General features: G+C 52.1%; 2 long non-coding RNA genes across 2 annotated transcripts; both read left to right on the top strand.

The window, feature by feature from the left end:
* Positions 1-289: 289 nt before the first annotated feature.
* LOC306661699 lies at positions 290-3,144 on the top strand. Its single transcript, XR_013763939.1, has 3 exons — positions 290-429; positions 713-1,594; positions 2,326-3,144. It is a non-coding gene; the product is annotated as an uncharacterized lncRNA (long non-coding RNA).
* Positions 3,145-8,912: 5,768 nt separating this feature from the next.
* Positions 8,913-12,179, top strand: LOC306661890. The gene is made up of 3 exons (XR_013764003.1): positions 8,913-9,029; positions 10,299-10,358; positions 11,007-12,179. It is a non-coding gene; the product is annotated as an uncharacterized lncRNA (long non-coding RNA).
* Positions 12,180-18,340: the final 6,161 nt, after the last annotated feature.

The raw sequence follows: 18,340 nt of genomic DNA, 5'->3' as shown, positions 1-18,340 counted from the left end.
TTCACAGCCAGCAAAAGGGCCTTCGGGAAGCTAACGTTTTAGTTGGGAAGGACAAAATTTACATACCCAAGACATTTCAGGGGTTCTGAAGGCTAGAAAGAAAAGTTTATTAGCGCTGGCACGTGAGTGTGGTGTTGGTGGTGACATGCGCGCAGGCCAGGTGCAGAGGAACTAGGGAGAAGAGCGTGTGGGTTCAAGACGCATGCAGGTCGCAGAGAGCCACCAAGGCGGGACAGAGACGGGGAGAGGATGGAGGGGATGGGGGCCCCAGGCCGGAGCTTGGATCCCTCTTGAAGGCAAAGGCAAGCTGTCAACCCTTGGGAAATCATTGCCCATCCCGTGGGTAGAGTCCTTCGACGACTGTGAACAAAACATATTTCTACGGGAATTGGAATGGGGACAGGAAGACCAATTAAGGGACTCTCATAGGTAAGAGTATTAGCAGTTGTTGACCCATGGCATCGGGTGAATTTTATTTAGGAGGTGAATTGATCGTGGATTGGTTGTGGATGGTTGGTATGGTTTGAATGTGTCCTCCCAAAATTCATATATTGGAAACTTAAACTCCAAATTCATGTGTTGATGGTATTTGGAGGTGGGGCCTTTGGGACTTAATAGGGTTATGTCGATCATGAGGGGTTGCCCCACGATGTCATTAGAGGCAGCGTTATAAGAGGAAGAGACTGGATTAGCACACTTCCTGTCTCAGCAGGTGATGCCCTCCCCCATGGTGTGATGTGGCATGGGCCCTCCCCAGATGCTGCACCAGGATCTGGAACTTCCAGTCTCCAGAACTGTGAGCCAAATAAACTTCTATTCTTCATAAATCACCCAGTCTCAGGTGTTTTGTTACAGCAACAGAAAATGGTCTAGATAGTGGTGGCAAAAAGATGTGTCAAAGATTCTCCCAGACTTCTGGTAGGAGTGGCCAGGTTTGTGGGGAGAGCTAAGGGAATGACCATGAGTTCTCTTTGAACATGTGGAGTTTGAGGTGTTTTCCAGACAAGAAGAGAATTCAAGTTGGTAGTTAGATGGTATAAAGGAGGAAACCCCAATTCAGTGTGTCACCCCACAAATAGGCGTCAGAGTTTGAACCTGGGACTTCTGGCTCCAGGTCTTGCCTGGCACCCTTGTGAGGTGAGTGGACTCTCCAAGGCCCTTCCCGCTCACCTCCAGGTAACTACTTGTCATTTCCCAAAGAGCTACTTTGTTTCCTGTCTCTGCCTGTGGACACAGTGCTGCTCCTGACCCGAATGCCTTTCCCACATGCCCAGAGACTGCACGCTGAACTTCTTCTGCTCTTATTCAAGGTTCTTACCTAATGAAATTCCTTCTTGGAAACTTTTCTTAATCCCACCCCCCCCACCCTCCGCCATATGAGCCCCTCCGTCACGTGTAAATGTTGGCAGTGAACTTCCCTAGAGTAGGAGCTACGCAGACTCAGCACTGGGTTTCTCTACAACCTCCAGGAAGCTGCTTGGGCTGCTTGGCAAATGTTTTGCAGCATCGAATTGGTTAAAGAATCAAAACAAAGCCAGGCCTGGTGGCGCACACCTGTAATCCCAGCTGCTCGGAAGGCTGAGGCAGGAGGATGGTGAGTTCAAAGCAGCCTCAGCAATTTAGCAAGATCGTAAGCTCAGCAAGACCCTGTCTCTAAATAAAATATAAAATGGACTGAGGATGCAGCTCAGGGGTTAAGCACCTCTGGGCTCAATCCTTGGTACCCAAAACAAGGACATCAACAACAAAAAACCACATTGGTAAATGAGGAAACTGAGGCACCAACATCCCCAAGAGATTTAGATTTAGGGGGAACTGGGACTGTAGTGTGGGACTTCTAAACTCCCCTCACGCCTCTTTCCACCCCCATCCCCCTACTCAATATAATCTGGCAGCTTCCCCTCCAAATTTCCTGGGTCAGGTTTTCTAGGAATCTCGGTGGCCAGGTGCCGTGGTGCACGCTTATAACCCCAGCGCTCAGGAGGCTGAGGCAGGAGGATATGGAATTCAAAGTCAGCCTCAGCAGTTTAACAAGGCTCTAAATAACTCACCAAGACCCTGTTTCAAAATAAAATATAAGAAGGGCTGGGATGTGGCTCAGGGTTAAGTGCCCCTGGGGCTCAATTCCTGGTACAAAAAAAGAAGACACCCTGGGCTCAGCTTGGACCTTGGAGAATACACATTTAAGTCAGCACTTCCTGTTTGCAGGGACTGAGCTCAGGGGCTGCGGGGACAGATACAAGGAAGTCTGCTGTGGACGGGCCTCCTTCCCCTCTGGGGACAGTGTGCTTGGAAACCAACTAAAATGGGTCCTTTTCTCCCCAGGACGATCGTATGTGTCACGTTGGAGTTTGCAGTCAGTTCAAGAAATGCTCCTGCCAAGGGAACAAAGACACCACAACACTGGCACTGATAACCACTTAAACAACCAGAAAGGGCTCTGGGCCCTTCATGGGTGTCTGGATGGACAGGCTGGCCGAGTTTGGAAGGCGCACCTGCCTGGAGTATTGGGTGACGGCACTGTGACCTTTCCGGGCCCAGACACCTCTCAGCCATGGGTGCAGTGACTATCTAGGAACTGAGAAGGGTTTTGCAGGGAAGGTGGGGACCACCTCCTAAGTCAGCAGGGAGGATTCCCCCTCCTCCAGCAGCTCCACCCAGCTAGCAGCTTCCCGCTGCTGCAGCCATCTGATTTGCAGACAGTGCCTTGAACAGATGACACACCTACACCAGAGAAGCTCAAGGAAGGTCGTGAAGGGACAGTCAGATTTGCCCCTCGCCGGATCCCCAGCCTCGGCTTCCTCCGCATCGCTCTGACCAGGACTCAGACCCACGCTTTGGCCATCGCCAGATGAGGGCGAGGACCACCGGACCGGGCCCAAGCTTTGTGTCCTGCAGCCCAGTGTCTTGGCATTGACCATTTTAATGGACGCATGGAATTCCTTTGACTGGACACACCATCATTTTGAGATGGTTAGTTAGAAAACTTCTCCCCATTTGGGCGCCATTATAAAGAGCTCGGCAGTGAGGAGTCATCCACGCGTCCAAAAGCTATTTATTGAACTTCTGAGAGGAGCACAGCGAGATACTGGGAGGATTTGTTTTCATGATACTCCAGCGCAGGGAGAAAGAAAAGGGGGCCATGGGAGCCGGGGCGGGATCTTGATCTGGGGGCCTGGGGTGAGGGGCGAGGGGGTTCCTGTTGGCCTCTCTCTTTTTTTGTATATATTTGAAATGTCTCTTAATAAAAAATTAAAAATACAAAATACCCTCTCCTGTCGTGTATAGCTAAAAAGAACAAATAAAAATTCAAAGTAGAAGCATGAACAGTCCCTACCCTCAGGGAGCTCACAGTCTAGTGGGGAAACCAGGAAGCAGGTCCCCTCGGGGCAGTGAGGACTGTTGATGGGGTAGGAGACCCAGCGGGGCCAGTGGGGCCGGCTGACCTTATTTGGAAAAGGTCAATGCAGACGTAATGAGTTGGGATGAGGTCACACTGGGGTAGGCTGTGCCGCTGATCCAACGTGACTGGTGTCCTTGCAAAGAGAGGAAATTTGGACCCAGAGACAGATGCATATGAGGTGAACACCATGCGGACACCAAAGCAGAGACTGGGCTGAAGTACCTCCAAGCCGAGGGACACCAAGGACCATCAGAGCCAGGAGAGACACAGGAGAGCGTCTCCCTCATGCCCTTGGAAGGAACCGACCAGGACACTGCTCTGGGACTTCTAGTTACAGTCCAAACTGCGGCCAAAACAAACGTTGCTCTTCTCACAGCCCTAGTCGGTGGCATTTGTCACAGCCGCCCAATTCAAACAGGTGAGGCACCTTTAGGAGCAGCTACCACAAAGATGTCAGAGGTCTGGGGCTGAGGGGCAGCTCTGGGGTCAGCAGAAGGAGCTCCAGGGCCGGCCCTGGTCTGTGGACTTGCGGGTGGACCTGCTAGGCCCCCGCCACAGGTAGGCATAGAGTCCACAATGCTGTGGGGGTGTTTCCAAAGGTGTCTGAGCTGCAAAGGTGACAGTATTGCAGAGAGGGAAACTGATTCCCAAGGGATGGACGTGACCAGCTGGAGCATGCCATCATTCGAACGGAGTCCCCGGAACCCAGCTGGACTCTACTTCCTGTCTCCCCTGCCAGCTCCCTGGAGAGGGTCAAAGGTGAGGAGGAGAGAGGCAGTTGGCTCGGCAGGAATCTCCCCCTGCCTGTGCAGGCTGGGATCTGTTCCCAGGCCTGGGTCCAGTGTCTCCCCTTGGCCAGCTGCATGCCTGGCCAGTGTGTCCTGGGCAAATCCACTCCACTCACCCAGCCTTCCAGGCAGGCTATCCAGGCAGGGCCACACTTGTGGCCAGTCAGCCTCAGGGCAAGGGCTGGTGTGGCCACCCTCTCACACCCTGCCCTCAGCTCTGTCCATGGAGCCCTGGCTTCTGAGTGGTCTTTCCCAAGGCCAACCTGCAGCTGCCAGGCGCCCATCTGCCAGGCAGGCTGTTCTTCCACCGGGAGGCCCCAGGAGATGAAGCCTGTCCTTTCAGCCACTTCAGACACCTCCCTCAGCCACCTGTCCTCCCCAACCACCTGCCCCCTGCCTACTCCTGGCCCTGGGCCCCAAAGCAAAGGGAATTTGCTAGAAGATGGTCAAGTGTGGACCAAAAGGTGTCTTTCCAGAGCATCCAGAGGGCTGTGGGTAAGGGGAAGTCAGAGTGTAATCCCAGCCGGGTGACTGAGCTGGGTGACACCTCCTTTGCCATCTCTACAGCAGACAGGAGCACCTAGCAGACCATTGCAAGGAGGACCTGTATGCAGCATGGACTGAGTGCACAGATTCTGGACTCAGGAAGACCTGGATCGGGTCTCAAGTCAGCCAGTTACTCATTTTGTGACCTCAGACAGGTTACTCTGCTTCTCTGGGCTTCCTTTGCCTCAACAGTTAAGTGGAAGTAATCTCAGCATCCTCTTTGCAAGATTGCCACATGGGGACAGGGTCTAGCATGCACCCACCACTCAGCAAAGACTCCATAAATGGCTTTGTTACTATGGGAGGTGCTGGAGGTCGAGCCAGAGTAAAGTAGTGTGCCTGCCCTTGAGGAGCAAACAGGTTGAAAGACAAGTGTGACTCAGTCATTCCTGCCCCACACCATGAGTGAGCCACAGAAGAGGCTGGACCGGCTGGGAGTGGGGGAATGAAGAGGATGGAGGGGTGAAAACCCAAGAAGTCTTCCTGGTGGAGGAGGCAGCCTTAGGCACCTCGGCTAACTTCTTTAAGAATCGGGTCAATTGTTCCTTTCTTTTTCCTTCTTTCTTTTTTTACAGTGCTAGGGATTGACCCAGGCCCTTGCAAATGCGATGCAAGTTCTTTACCACTGACTTACACCCCAGCCCTCCTTAAAAAATGAGGCAGGTCTTGCTAATTTGCACAGGCTGGACTCAAACTTGGGATCTTCCTGCCTCAGTCTCCTGAATTGCTGGGATTACAGGCACACCAACACACACTGGTTATTTTCTTTAAAAAGTAACTGAAAGCACCCAGAAAACCACTCTGGACATGGGAACTCATGCAAGAGATTTTATTAAGCAGACAGGCAGAGTGTCTGCCTGCAGGGTGAGAGAGAGAGAGAGAGAGAGAGAGAATGACAGGGGAGCTCTTCTTAAGCTCTTTTTAAGAAGTGAAATTTTGTAGGCTGCTAACAATCTGGACCAATGACTGACCAGGAAGTTTGCAGGCTAGCAATCTAGGTTGTAAAATGGTGTGGGGGAGGCAGAATAATGGCAGCAGCAAAATTGCAGAAAGAAATGATTGCAGTGTTTTTAACCCAGCGTCCCTTCATTCCCCCATTTTTGTTTTTATAAGAAGATTCCCTTTTGAGGGCAGCATATGGGCAAAGATCCATCTTCAGTAACTGCTTCCTGCTGGGCATGGTCTAGTGAACCCACAGGGTTCACTGGAAGATTGGAAGAGATGCACCTGGAAGCAAATTGGAAGAGAGGCACTCCTGATAATTTTGGGGTGATATCTGCCTGCTCCATGGGGATGCTGTTGAAAGTCAAAGAGCTGTTAAAGTCTAGGACGCTAGCCAGGAGATGAGAGAACTCCGCTGTCATGCACATCCAACATCCCTGTGCCATGAGAGGAGTAGTTAAATTGAGTATGTGGCATGTGGTGGTGACTCTGTGTTAAGAGTAGATCCTGTGCGCATTGGCTGTGAATGTACGTGAAGTGGGTAAAACATCCCTGGGGACAGCAGTCCTGCGGGCAATCTGGGAGGGAGAAAATGGCTAGCACCTGGACAGATCTATTGGGGAAAAATCTGATCATCAGGAAAGCATTAGACAGGGCGAGTGGCAGGGGAGGCAAGAATGTAACTGACAGTCAGTCCTCGTGGCTGGGGGTGGTTCTCTGGTGCCTCGGTGTTCTGGTCCTCACCCTCCAGAATGGGAAGAAAGGTGGAGGGCTTGATGGCCTTCAGCTTGAGGCAGGGAGGTCCCCCTGGGGAGGCCAAGTATTGGTTGGAAGAGGGTTAGAAGCTGGAGAGGGGTTTATGGATTGAGAGTAGAGCTTCACCCAAGAAATGTGTAGCCATCCTGGTAAACCTCGCACCTTGACAGCCATTGGCATAGACAGGATCACCATATGGGGTCCCTGTCATTTGGGAGATAGAGGGGCTGTAGCCTCCTGAGGAGGAGAGATAAGAACTTGGCCTCTAATTTGAAGAGGTTGAGCCGGGAGGTCAGACAGGAGTCTAGGCAGGGAGGCATCAGTGTAACCCCACAGGAATGCCCAAATGTGGTTTAGGAGAGGAATGAATATACAGAAGGAAGAGGGGAAGGAAGGGGCAATAACCCCGGGGAAGGACGGAATGACCGTCCATCAGCTCAATGGGCAAGATATTGGCAGCTTTCTTTGGGAGCGAGCAAAGACATAGAAGAGCAAGGGGCAGGAGTTTGACCCCAGTCGAGGTGAATTTCTAAAGAAAGCTTGGTTACGACATTTTTAAGAGTTCGGTTTGTTTGTTCAACTTTTTCTGATGACCTTGGGTGAAAGGGAATGTGGAAATGCCAAGGGACTCCAAGAGCCTTGGCCAGTTGTTAGGAAACTCGGGAGATGAATTCAGGCTCTTTATCTGACTGGAAGGAGGTAGGCACTCCAAAGTGAGGAATGATTTCAGGAAGGGTGAAGGCAGAGACAGTTAGTGCCCTTTTGCTGGAGGTGGGGATGGCTTCAACCCATCCTGAGAAGGCGTCCACCATGACCAAAGGCATTTAGACTTTCTTACTGTGGGCATGTGAGTGAAGTCAAGTTGCAGTCTACCCCTGGAATGGCACCACGGGCCTGGTGAGTCGGAAAAGTGGGGGGTCTGGCAGCTGTAGGACTGGTCAGTAGGCAAACTCCACATGTGGAGGAGAGATCCTTCAGAAATGAGATGTCGGGGAGGAGAGTGCAGATGAGTCTTAGCGAATTGTGAGAGTGAAGAGAGGTCGGGGTGGAATAGACGGTGGAGGTAGGAAAGTCTCTCCCTGTTGGGAGGTGGTGGAGGCGAGGGATCATGGAGATAAGTGTAGATTGTGAGGAATTCTCCCTGTGTGAGGCTGAGGAATTCTCCCTGTGTGAGGCTGAGGAATTCTCCCTGTGTGAGGCTGAGGAATTCTCCCTGTGTGAGGCTGAATGCGCAGGTGAGGGCGACTATATCTGCCTGTTGGTTGGTGGTCCTGACTCTACAACTTTTTCCAGGGAGACAACAGCATGTCCAGTCCATCGGATCCCTTCGTGGATCAAAGAGCTCCCATTAGTGAACCATATGAAAATAGGGTTGTGTAAGGCCCCCTCCTGAACATGGAGGGGCAGGGAAGTAACTTCCAGAATCTCAAGGCAGCTATGGGTTGCTGAAGCATGTATGTCGGAAGGCAGGGTAAGAGAGTGGCTGGATCTAAAGGAGGGCACGTCTTAAAGGAAATGGAAGAGTCCTCAATAAGAGCAGTTTGCAAAGCTAACACCTGACAGGGCGGTAGAGTTTGCAGACCTTATAAGTAAGGAGCTCGGACAGATGATGAGGGAGAGCACTTCAGTGGGAGCCCCAAAGGAAAGTTTCTTTTATTCCTGGGTTAAGACAAATGCTGCGGTCAATACCCTAAGACATGGTGCCAGCCTCTTACGGTGCGGTCTAGCCTTTTTCATAGGTATGCCACTGGGCCGAGCGTGGGACTGAACATGTGCCCTAAGACCCCCAGAGTGAGCCCACTTTTCTCAGAGACAAACAGGTAGAAGGGTCTGGTGATGTCAGGGAGGTGTAGGGCGGGGGGTTGAAGAAGGGCTTTCCTTAGGGTTGAGGAGAGGTTCAGCGGGAGCGCCCTTTGCAGCCTCATACAAGGGGGTCACCAGGATGGAAAAATTTGGGATCCAGGATCATAGCTATCCTGCTGGCCCTAGGAAGGAAAGGATTGCTTCCTTGGTGATGGAGTGGGCATGTCCTGCAGCAATGCTTTTCTCTTACAGTAATGGCCTTAAATCCAGGTGAGAGGCTGACTCCTAAGTAAATAACCTGAGGCTGGGAAAGTTGCACCTTTTCTGTCAGCCAGAAAATACCCCCTGTGAGCCAGAAAATTTAGAAGCTTAACCATGTCCCCTTGGGAGTCCCTGAGAAGACTATGTTGATAGAAGATCATCAACACACTGTAGGAGAGAGGAGGAAACGAAAGTGAGAGGTGAAATCATGAGACAGTGTTTGGCCAAACAGGTGACGGAGGTCCCGAAATCCGTGGGGGAGGACTGTCCAGGTCAGCTGAGAAGAAACCCGAGGGAGAGGGTCAGTCCGGGTGAAGGCAAAGAGATCTCGTGAGTCAGGATGAAGAGGGACAGGGAAAAAGCGTCCTTCAAGTCCAGAGAAGCATGTGGAGGGGGGCCAGAGGAAAGCAGTGTGCGGGGACTGGGTACCGTGGGGAAGATGGGGCAGCTGCCGAGCTGATGATGCGGAGATCTTGCACCAAACGGGAGGATCCATTGGGCTTTTTAACAGCCAAGGGGAGTGTTGTGAGGTGAGTTGGGGGCGCAGGAAGCCTTTCTGCCTTAAATCCTGGATGGCTGGTTGAAGCCCTAAGAGGCTCCTTTGGGGAAGGGGGTATTGGGCCTGGGTTGGGCAGGATGTTGGGTCCTTCAGGTGAATGAGTACAGGTGAGCATGTGGCTACAGTGGGTGTGTGGGTGTCCCAGACCTTGGGGTCCGCTAGGGGGGCGGAAGGGGCTAGGAAGACTCAGGTTGGGTGGAATATTCCTGCAAGGTCGTGAGGAGAGGACAGCAGAGTCTCGGCGGAGGCACATGGTGGTGAGAAGGAAACAGAGGCACCCAACTTGGCTAGGATGTCCCTTCCCAGGAGGGAAATGGGACACATAGGAATTATCAAAAAGGAGTGAATGGAGAAGATCTGTCCTATGTGGCAACTTATTGGAGGGGTTTGTAGGGGGTGGTATGGTTTTCCCACTACCCGACAATGGAGGATTTTGCAGGGGAAGTGGGCCCCCAAAACTCCTGCAGCACTGAGAAGGTGGCTCCAGTGTCTGCAAGGAAAGGGAGCTGCCTGCCACCGTAAGGGTCACCCGGGGTTCCTGGATGGTGATGGTCATCGGGGGTCTGAGCATCAGGGCAAGCCACTGCCCAGTGTCCTGGTCGGCGGCATTTTAGACAAGGACTGGGGGCTGTTGGGGGTTGGGACAGGCTCGTGCCCAGTGGCCCTCTTTTCCACACTTGAGGCATGGCCTGGAGGTCTTCTGGGAGCTAGGGTGACCCTAATAGTGGCTGGCTGGGCAGGTCTAGCTGGCTGAAAGGCTTTGATCAGCCTTTGGTATTTTAGGTTTTGGTTTTTTTTCCCTTTCCTTTCCATATACATCCCAAATGCCACCGCTAGAACCTCTGGTTGTGGGGTGATGGGCTCCCTATCCAACCACCTCAATTTAGTCTTTATGTCTGGATAGCTTGGGGGAAAATAGTAAGTCACGAGTAGCTGCCGTCCCTCTGGAGTTTTGGGGTCCTGGTTAGTATATTTGATCGTGGCCTCAGTGATGAGGCTCAGAAAGGCAGAGGGTTTTCAGTTTGTCCTGTGTTACTTCCTGAAGTTCATCATAAGTAATGGGCTATGGCGGCCTTTCAGAGACCTGCAAGGAGGCAGGTTTGGGGCTCGTCCTCTGCAGATGCCCAGTCCCTGTGTTATACTCCCATTGCAGTTCCCTATCTGATACTGCTTCAGCCCCAATGGGGTGGGTCAGGGTTGATGGTGAACCTCATCTGCATAATTGCACACCTGTTCCCAGACTCCCCTGCGCTCCTCAGGGGTCAAGATGTTGGACATGATCTTATGAATGTCATGCCAGGTAAGGTCATAAGACTGGGTAAGATACTGAAATTCCTTAATGAAGTTTGCAGAGTTGGAGGTGAAGGAGCCTAGTGGCTTCTCTATCTGGGAAAGATTGGACAGCAAGAAAGGAACATGGACTCTGATCACTCCCTCCACTCCAGCCACATCCCATACGGGGGCCAGAACATGTGTGTGGGATCATGTGGCAGGAGGACTGGGCTGAGCAGGGCAGGGGTGGGGCAGAAGCAGAAATAGAACAGGACAAAGGAGATGGAGGAGCAGGGGCCGGAGGGGCCTCTGATTAAGGGACTGGTATGGAGGTGGCTCATCAGTTAGGTCCAAGTCGGAGGAGGAGGAGGAGGGATTAGGAAGGGAAGAAGCCAAAAGGAGGTGTTCGGGTTTGCAGGAGGAGCAAAGATCAGGTTTAGTGTGCAAGAACGTAAAGGCTTGAAGATAAAAAATCTCTTTCCACTTGTCTGCTTGCTCACAGAAGTTGTATAAGTCCCGTAAAATATCGGGGTCCAGGGTGCCATTACTTGGCCGTTTTGATCGACTATCTAAAGGATATTGTGGCCAAATATCATTACACAAGCAAATATGCTTTGGTGGCTCTAGGTCGCAGATTAGGTGAAGGGATTTAAGATTTTCTAGTAAATGTCCCAAGGGTGAATCTGCCGGAATGGAGGACCCAGATCCCACGGTGGAGACTGATGCAGCCGAATCAGCATCCAAGGTGTCCGGAGGTCAGACTGGTCGGCTGGAGACGAGAAGGCAGCACAATGAGGGGGATCGTCACCCCCGTCAGTGAGTGCCGGGCAAAAGCCGAGAGTTGAGGACCTGACGTCAGGATTTTCAAGAAAGAAAGTGAAGAGGAGCCTCAACCCTGAGAGAGAATCCCCACCATAAAGATCGGGGACCCACCGATCAACTAAGGGGGCCAGTGGAAACGTAAAAAGTCGTGACTTTTATGTTAATCTACCAATTTTCAAACATTGGTTCAAAAGGAATGAGCCCATTGTGGGGTGCCAAGGGAGAAGGCGTTGTAAAGGTGCTGAGCTCTACGCTGCCATTTTGAGGTGATGGGCAGCTTTTGCGTTAAAGGGTCAGACAAGGAATCTGTTCTGAGGAGTCCCTCCCTTTGTTCTCCTCAACTGCCTCGCCCCCACTCCCCGCCTTCCTCGAGGGCGCTGGACGATCATCGTCCTGTCTCAGGTCAGCAGAGGAGGGTTTAAGTTGACCTGGGGGTAACTCACCCATCTGAAGCCGGGGTCTGGGTGTGGAGGAGAGCGTCCAGGCGAATGGAAGGTGAGCCCAGCGTCTGGGGCCTGGGTGGCAGATGGAATTCCACCCGCCTAAGTGGCGGTAGAAGAGCCCCTCGGAGTCACAGCACCAATGAAAGCACCCAGAAACCACTCCGGGGAGGGGCCCGGCGAGAGACTGCGCATCTTCCAGTCAGGCAGGCTCCACCACTCTGACGGTTTTTTGTTTTGTTTTGTTTTAATGCCACTGTGACCAAAAAGAACTTGCAAGCACAATTTTAGAGGAGGAAAAGTTTATTTTGACTCACGGTGATACCACCATTTATCGGTGAGGAGTTCTGCTTCCTCAGATGGTGCAGTATAACGCCAGAGAAGCACCTGAGGCGAGCCTACGAAGCAGGCGCCATGTAAAGGTGGTAACACAGACTTCTCCTGGGAGGGAGGCGGGGCCATGGCTGGTGTTCTGGAAGCCCAAGACATGAGCGCGCCCTGAGTCCTGTATCAGTGAGGGCCTCTTTGCTCTTCTGTGCTCCCCACTTACCTCTCTCCTTCTGGCCTGTGTGATGGGACACCAGTGAGATGGCGGGGGAGGGCCACAGGGAGGGTCCAGGCAGGTCGGGCCTGGGGCATTAATTAGCAACTCCCTGCCTCAGCCCTGGGAGGGGCAGTTAGGCAGGTAACCTCGGTGACCCCAAGGGCACTGGAGACACAGACATGCCACTCTCCCAGGGGCGGACTCCAACTTCCCAGACCCTGATGGCCTCCATTCCCCCATTTGACCCGATTTCCTGTTCTACACTAACTGCCTGTCCTCACTTCCAGCTTCAATGGTTTCAGAGGTCCCAGTTCACAAATGGCCAACTCCATCGCTCTGGGCTGGAGGACATCCAGGTGGAAGGGTATGGCGGAGGAAAGCAGCTCGGAACATGGCACCAGGAAGCAAAGAGCGCTCCACTCAGCAGGGACAAAACATATACCCCAAAAGCAGGCCCTCAGTGGTCAGCTCCTCCAGCCACACCCTACCTGTTACCACACAGTTCATCTATCCAATGCACTAGCAGGCGGGTTAGGTTAAGACTCACAACCCCAACATTTCACCTCTAAACTTTCATGCATTGTCTCACTGTGAGGTTTTGGAGGACAGCTCATGTCTAAACTATAACACACCCTGAGCCCCCGCTCCAGCCCAGTGCATCCTTGCTAAACTTGGGCAGCCTCCCCCAGTATCCTCTGGTGTGCAAACAGTGGTTACAATATGGGCATGTGCGAGCGAGCGCACGCACGCATACACACACACACACACACACAAACACACACTTTCCTGCAGATAGCTGTCAACATGTTTTTATTCTTCAACATACCAAGCAACACCGCAGTCTGAAATGCCTTGCTCTGGGCTGCTTCTACCCTCCGGCTGCCTGATGGAGGCCTTTCAAGAACAAAGGGAGGGACTCCTCAGAACAGATTCCTTGTCTGACCCTTTAATGCAAAAGCTGCCCATCACCTTCAAAATGGCAGCGTACAGCTCAGCACCTTTAAGATGCCTTCTCCCATGGCACCTCACAATGGGCTCATTCCTTTTGAACCGATGTTTAAAAATTGGCAGATTAAAAATGGTACTTTGGCCGGGCGTGGTGGCTCACGCCTGTAATCCCAGTGACTCAGGAGGATGAGGCAGGAGGATCACAATCAAGGTCAGCCTCAGCAATTTAGCAAGACCCTAAGCAATTGGGGAAACCCTGTTTCAAAATAAAAAATAAACAGGGGCTGGGGATGTGGCTCAGTGGTAAGTGCCCCTGGTTCAATCCCTAGTGCGCACCCCGCCACACACAAAGAGGTACTTTGATTTGTTTTAGTTTGCATTTCTCCGATTGCTAGAGAAATTGGAATTTTTTGGGTACGTAATGTTGTCCCATCTGTGTTTCCTCCTGTGTGAATTATCTGTTTCAATGACAAGCTTAGACTTCTGTCACTGATGTGTTGGAAGCATTTTCCCCAGGTTTTCATCATCGCTGTATTTATTTCTTGACATACTAACATTTACATCTACGTGGCCAAGTCCGCATTTCCCTTTATGACCTCTGCTCTCTGTGTGATCCTGAGGAAAAAATTCTCCCTACCTTACATTCATGTCAACGCTCATTTAAGTGGCAACCTTGGTTCTTGTCCCGGGTTTTAATGCAATGGAAGGGATACAATTTGGCTTCTGAAGAGAAGAACTAATCTAGGACCACACCTGGGGGTAGCAGGTGGACAAAGGGGAAGGAGGAGGTTTGGTGGGCAGATCCGTTCATTAACCCATCAATCTTTAATTACACAGCTGTCGTGTGTCACGGACGTCAGCATTTGGATAGAGCAATATCCCTGCCCTCTGAGACTTACATTCAGCGAGGACAGACAGACAATAAAGAAATCAACAGTAAACATGTGTCAGATGGTAACAGGTGCTGTGTAGGGAAGTAGAGAGGGACTGCACGTTTAAAGGGCGTGGCCAAGGGAGGGGGTCCCAGCTAAAAGGTGTCATTGAGCAGAGGCGGGGGGGAGGAGGGAGAAAGCACATTCCAGGCAAAGGGAACAGCAAGTGCAAAGGCCCCGAGACAGGAATGTACTAGGTGTGCTCTGGAAGTACCAGGGAGGGAGACAGTGGCAGGACGTGGGACAGCAGGAGCAGCCCCGCAGGTCCCGTGGGGCCTCACAGGCTGTTGTTAAGGCCCCGGCTTCTGCGTAAAGAGGAGAACACTTCTGGGAAATTTTGAGCAGAGGAGGCCGTGAGCCAATCTGTTCGTGTGTGTGTGTGTGTATTTTTGTACTGGAAGTTGAACCCAGGGGCACTTAACCACTGAGCTACATCCCCAGCTCTTTCTTATTTTGAGACAGGATCTCACTAAGTTTCTAAGTCTGGCCTTGAACTTGTGATCCTCCTGCCTCAGCCCCCTGAGTCACTGGATTACAGGTGTGTGGCAGCACGCCTGGCTTTGATTTGTATTGTAAATTCTTTTTTTAAAAGTAGTTTTAAATGAACACAGTGCCTTTATTTTATTTATTTATTTTCATGTGGTGCTGAGGATCCAACCCAGTGCCTCCCCTATGCTAGGTAAGTGCACTACACTGAGCCACAATCCCAGCCCCGGTATTTTACATTCTTTATTTTTAACATTTTTAATATATTTTTAGTTGATGGACCCTTTACTTTATTTATTATTTTTATGTGGTGCTGAGGATCAAACCCAGTTCCTCACACATGCTAGGCAAGCGCTCTACCACTGAGCCACAACCCCAGCCCCTGTATTTTAAATCTTAATGCTTAAAACTTCCCTGGTCTTTGGATCCCAATTCTGCCACCCTCTGGATGAGTGAGCTTGGACAGATTATTTAATTTCTCCCTGCCTTTCATCAACTGTAAAATGGACTCACTCTGTATGGTTATTTGAGGATTAAATAAGGTTAACAGAAGGAAAGTTGATGTCAGGACTGTGTCTGACGCATTCCGAGACTAGATGTGTGAGCAGTTATTATACTAATGCCAACCATCACGCTGCGGCGGTGAGCTCATGCTGGCAAGGGTCAGGGTGGAGACGGGCATCGTTCAAGTGGCTCCTGCCATGGGGCAGAGTGACAGGTGTCATCTGGACCAGGGCGACCGCAGCGGAGCTGGCAGAATCTGTGGACAGATCTGAGCACCACTTCAAGGACTCTGTCCTGAGCTGCCATTTGTTGGGACGGGAGGCTGGGGAAGGACCTGAGAGAGGAACCTCGGAGCCTGGTCTGGAGCGCGTGGACTGGGAGACGTGAACGAGGTGTCTCAGCTGAGGCAGCTGGAGATGTGAGTGTGCAAGGGACGACAGCCAGGACGCGATGAACATGCGATGCTGGGAGACCGGCTGGCAAAGCAGGTGTGGCTGGAGAGGAGGCCCAAGGACGGGCCGGCCTCCGTGTGGAGGCCAGGACTCCACTGCAGCTGCTGGGCAAGGGGCCTCGAGACGGCTTGTGCAGAGGGCTTTCTGTGTTGCCTGACGTCTCTCCAACATTTGAAGAAGCATTTCTAGGACACATGATTGGGACAGGGCTTGGGAAGACACCAGATCTGGGGACGCACAGGGGACAGATGGGTAACCACAGCAATAGCTTTCGCCACTCCAGGAACACGCAGAGCCGGGAGGATTTTCACATTAAAAACAGGCTTTCAGGATGTGAGTTACCAAAAATGTGCAGAACGATTTGACAAAAGACAGCGGAGCGACCAAGAGCGCGGCTTCAAAGCCAGGCACGCTATGGTTTGAGTCGGGCTCTGCCCCGTGTGACCCTGGCTGTGGCACGCGTCCTCGCTGGCCCTGCTTGTCTGTGGAACAGGAGCACCAGGGCGCCCCTATCACAGGTGTTGGAAGCTGTGAACTGGATGACACTTCACAAAGCGCTCCACACAGCTCTAGCCCACGGTCAAGGGGAGCTACCTAAGTTGACAGGGAGACTGGGAGAAGAAAAGACCCAAAATAGAACAAAGGGGAAAGGGGCAGGGCTGGAGTCGGTGTTGAGAGCAGGCTGGATCCTGCGGCGCCACCCTGAGCATCCAGGCTCCACTCTCAGAATAACGCTTTACCTGGGCTGTCGCGGGACACTCCATAGTCTCATCCTTGAACTTGGGTTTTGTAAGCAACTCCAGCCCGCAAGGAAGTATGTGCGGGAGCAGAGAGAATATGCCAGGTGGCATTGAGCAGGTTGAGGCCAGCAGGATTGACTGGCGGTGGGTAGCACGGTGCCCAGCAGTGGCCCTGGCCACCTGGCATGCACCCACATGGTTAGACAGTCTGGAACACTGCGGGGCTGCAAGAAGACGGCAGGGGCCAGAATCTGTGCCCAGACTGGAAGCAGTAGAAGAAACAACAGTGGTGGCAGCCCACCACGCCAAGGCAAGAGAACGGCACAAATCGAGCTCTCCAGCCCCAACATGGGGACAGGTGCCCCAGCACAGGGCGGCAAACTTTGCCATGATATGTGATTTACTAAAATGTAACATGTGAATTATTAAATTCTTATAAAATAAAAGCATCCACCTGGATGTTGCAATAAAACATAACAGAACTGTCAGAATTCTCCAGAGTTTAGAGTCTCTGGTTTTGAAAACTGCTGCAACATTGCAAAGCAAAAATCCTCAGGCTTACACATGGAAATTAAGTAGAAAGATCCTCACATCTTATAGAAAATAATTGTATGTTCATAAGAAGCTTCATTGTTAATGAGGAAGGCAATTTTAAGATATTTTCTTGTAATAGAAGATAAAGCAGGTGAATCACATAAATAGGTTATTAAAATAATACACAAATCACACACGGTGAGGTAGTAGTACACACCTATAATCCCAGCAGCTCAGGAGGCTGAGGCAGGAAGATTGCAAGTTCGAGGCCAGCCTCTGCCAACTGAGTGAAACCTCGTCTCAAAATAAATGAATAAAAAGGGTCAGGGATATAGCTGAGTGGTAGAGTGCCCCTGGGTTCAATCCCCAATACCACCATAAACAAACAAATAAACAAATAATTAAATTTAAAAATCACAGTGTGAACGACTGGTCTGGTCACCCAGAAAGGCTGGCACATTCCACTGGAGCTCCAACTTTTCCAATTTGTCCTCCCCACTATCCATTTTCGGAAGCTCTCAGGGAAACTCCTGCTTCGGAATTGCCCTACTGGGGGCAGATCCGGGTCCCTGGCGGGTAACACAAGTGACAAGTGCTTTGGTGTCTATGAAGGGTGCAGCAATGCTTGAATGACAGCGAGAGGAGGCAATGTGCACGTGGGGGTGGTGTGACCATCAAGCAGGGCGGATGGCCTGGCCATCCCGCGGACCCCAGGGCTTGTTCCCTGAGGCGGGATGCAGCCTCCTGGGCGCGTCTTCCAGGCCCCTGGCCCTGAGGCCTCTTTAAAGGGAAGGGTTAGCGCCTGGGGACCCGGAACTGGGGCCCCGGAGGCCCGCAGCCCGCAGCCTTTCTCTCGGAACTGGCTCCTCCCATCCCCGCCTAACCAATCGTTCTGTCCCATCCTGGAGAAGGGCGACCTGATTGGCTTAGCCGACTCCGCATGTGGGCGTGGTCACGCCGTGACTGACAACCCCGTACCGCAGACCCGGCTTACTGGCTCTTCCACCCCAACCTGAGCTCCAGCGCCTCCTGTGGTCAGTCGTGACAGCTCATCGTTAACTGATGGCTCCTCCAAATTCGTCTTGACCTGTCCCACTCTTTCATCATCACGGTGACCCTTCTGCCTGCACCACGGGCGGCATCCTTTGGTGGTCATTCGGCCAGCAACACACCGCCTTCAGTGGCTTTCCATGTCACTGAGAGTGAACCAGCCCCCTTCCCGAGACCTCAAGGCCTCAAGGCCTCTAGCGATGGGTCCCCTTCAGCCTGTCCCTTTTCATTCTCTTCCCACGCGCCTGCCCCTCCCTCCCCAGCCAGGTCCTGCTTGTTCCATTTCTTTCTGGTATCCACCAGCCCGACCCCTTGCTGCCTAGAGAACTCGGGTTGTCACGTGCTCAGAGGACTGTCTCTGGGCTCCTGGTGGCGCCTACATCTTCTGGCCTTGGTGCCAACACCACCACGGTACTTCTCAGAGTTTCTACTTTGTCATGATGCTATCTAACCCAGACTGCCCCCACCGGAGGCCCATCTCTGCAAGGGTGGGGACTGGCCTGATGTGGAACTCCTAGGGCCCAGCAGAATCTGGTACTTTATGGGCGTTAGATAACT

Source organism: Sciurus vulgaris (assembly GCF_902686455.1).
Source record: "Sciurus vulgaris genome assembly, chromosome: 5".
Taxonomy (NCBI): Eukaryota; Metazoa; Chordata; class Mammalia; order Rodentia; family Sciuridae; genus Sciurus; species Sciurus vulgaris.
Note: the sequence above shows the minus strand (reverse complement) of the source record. Positions and strands in the feature narration are given on the sequence as shown.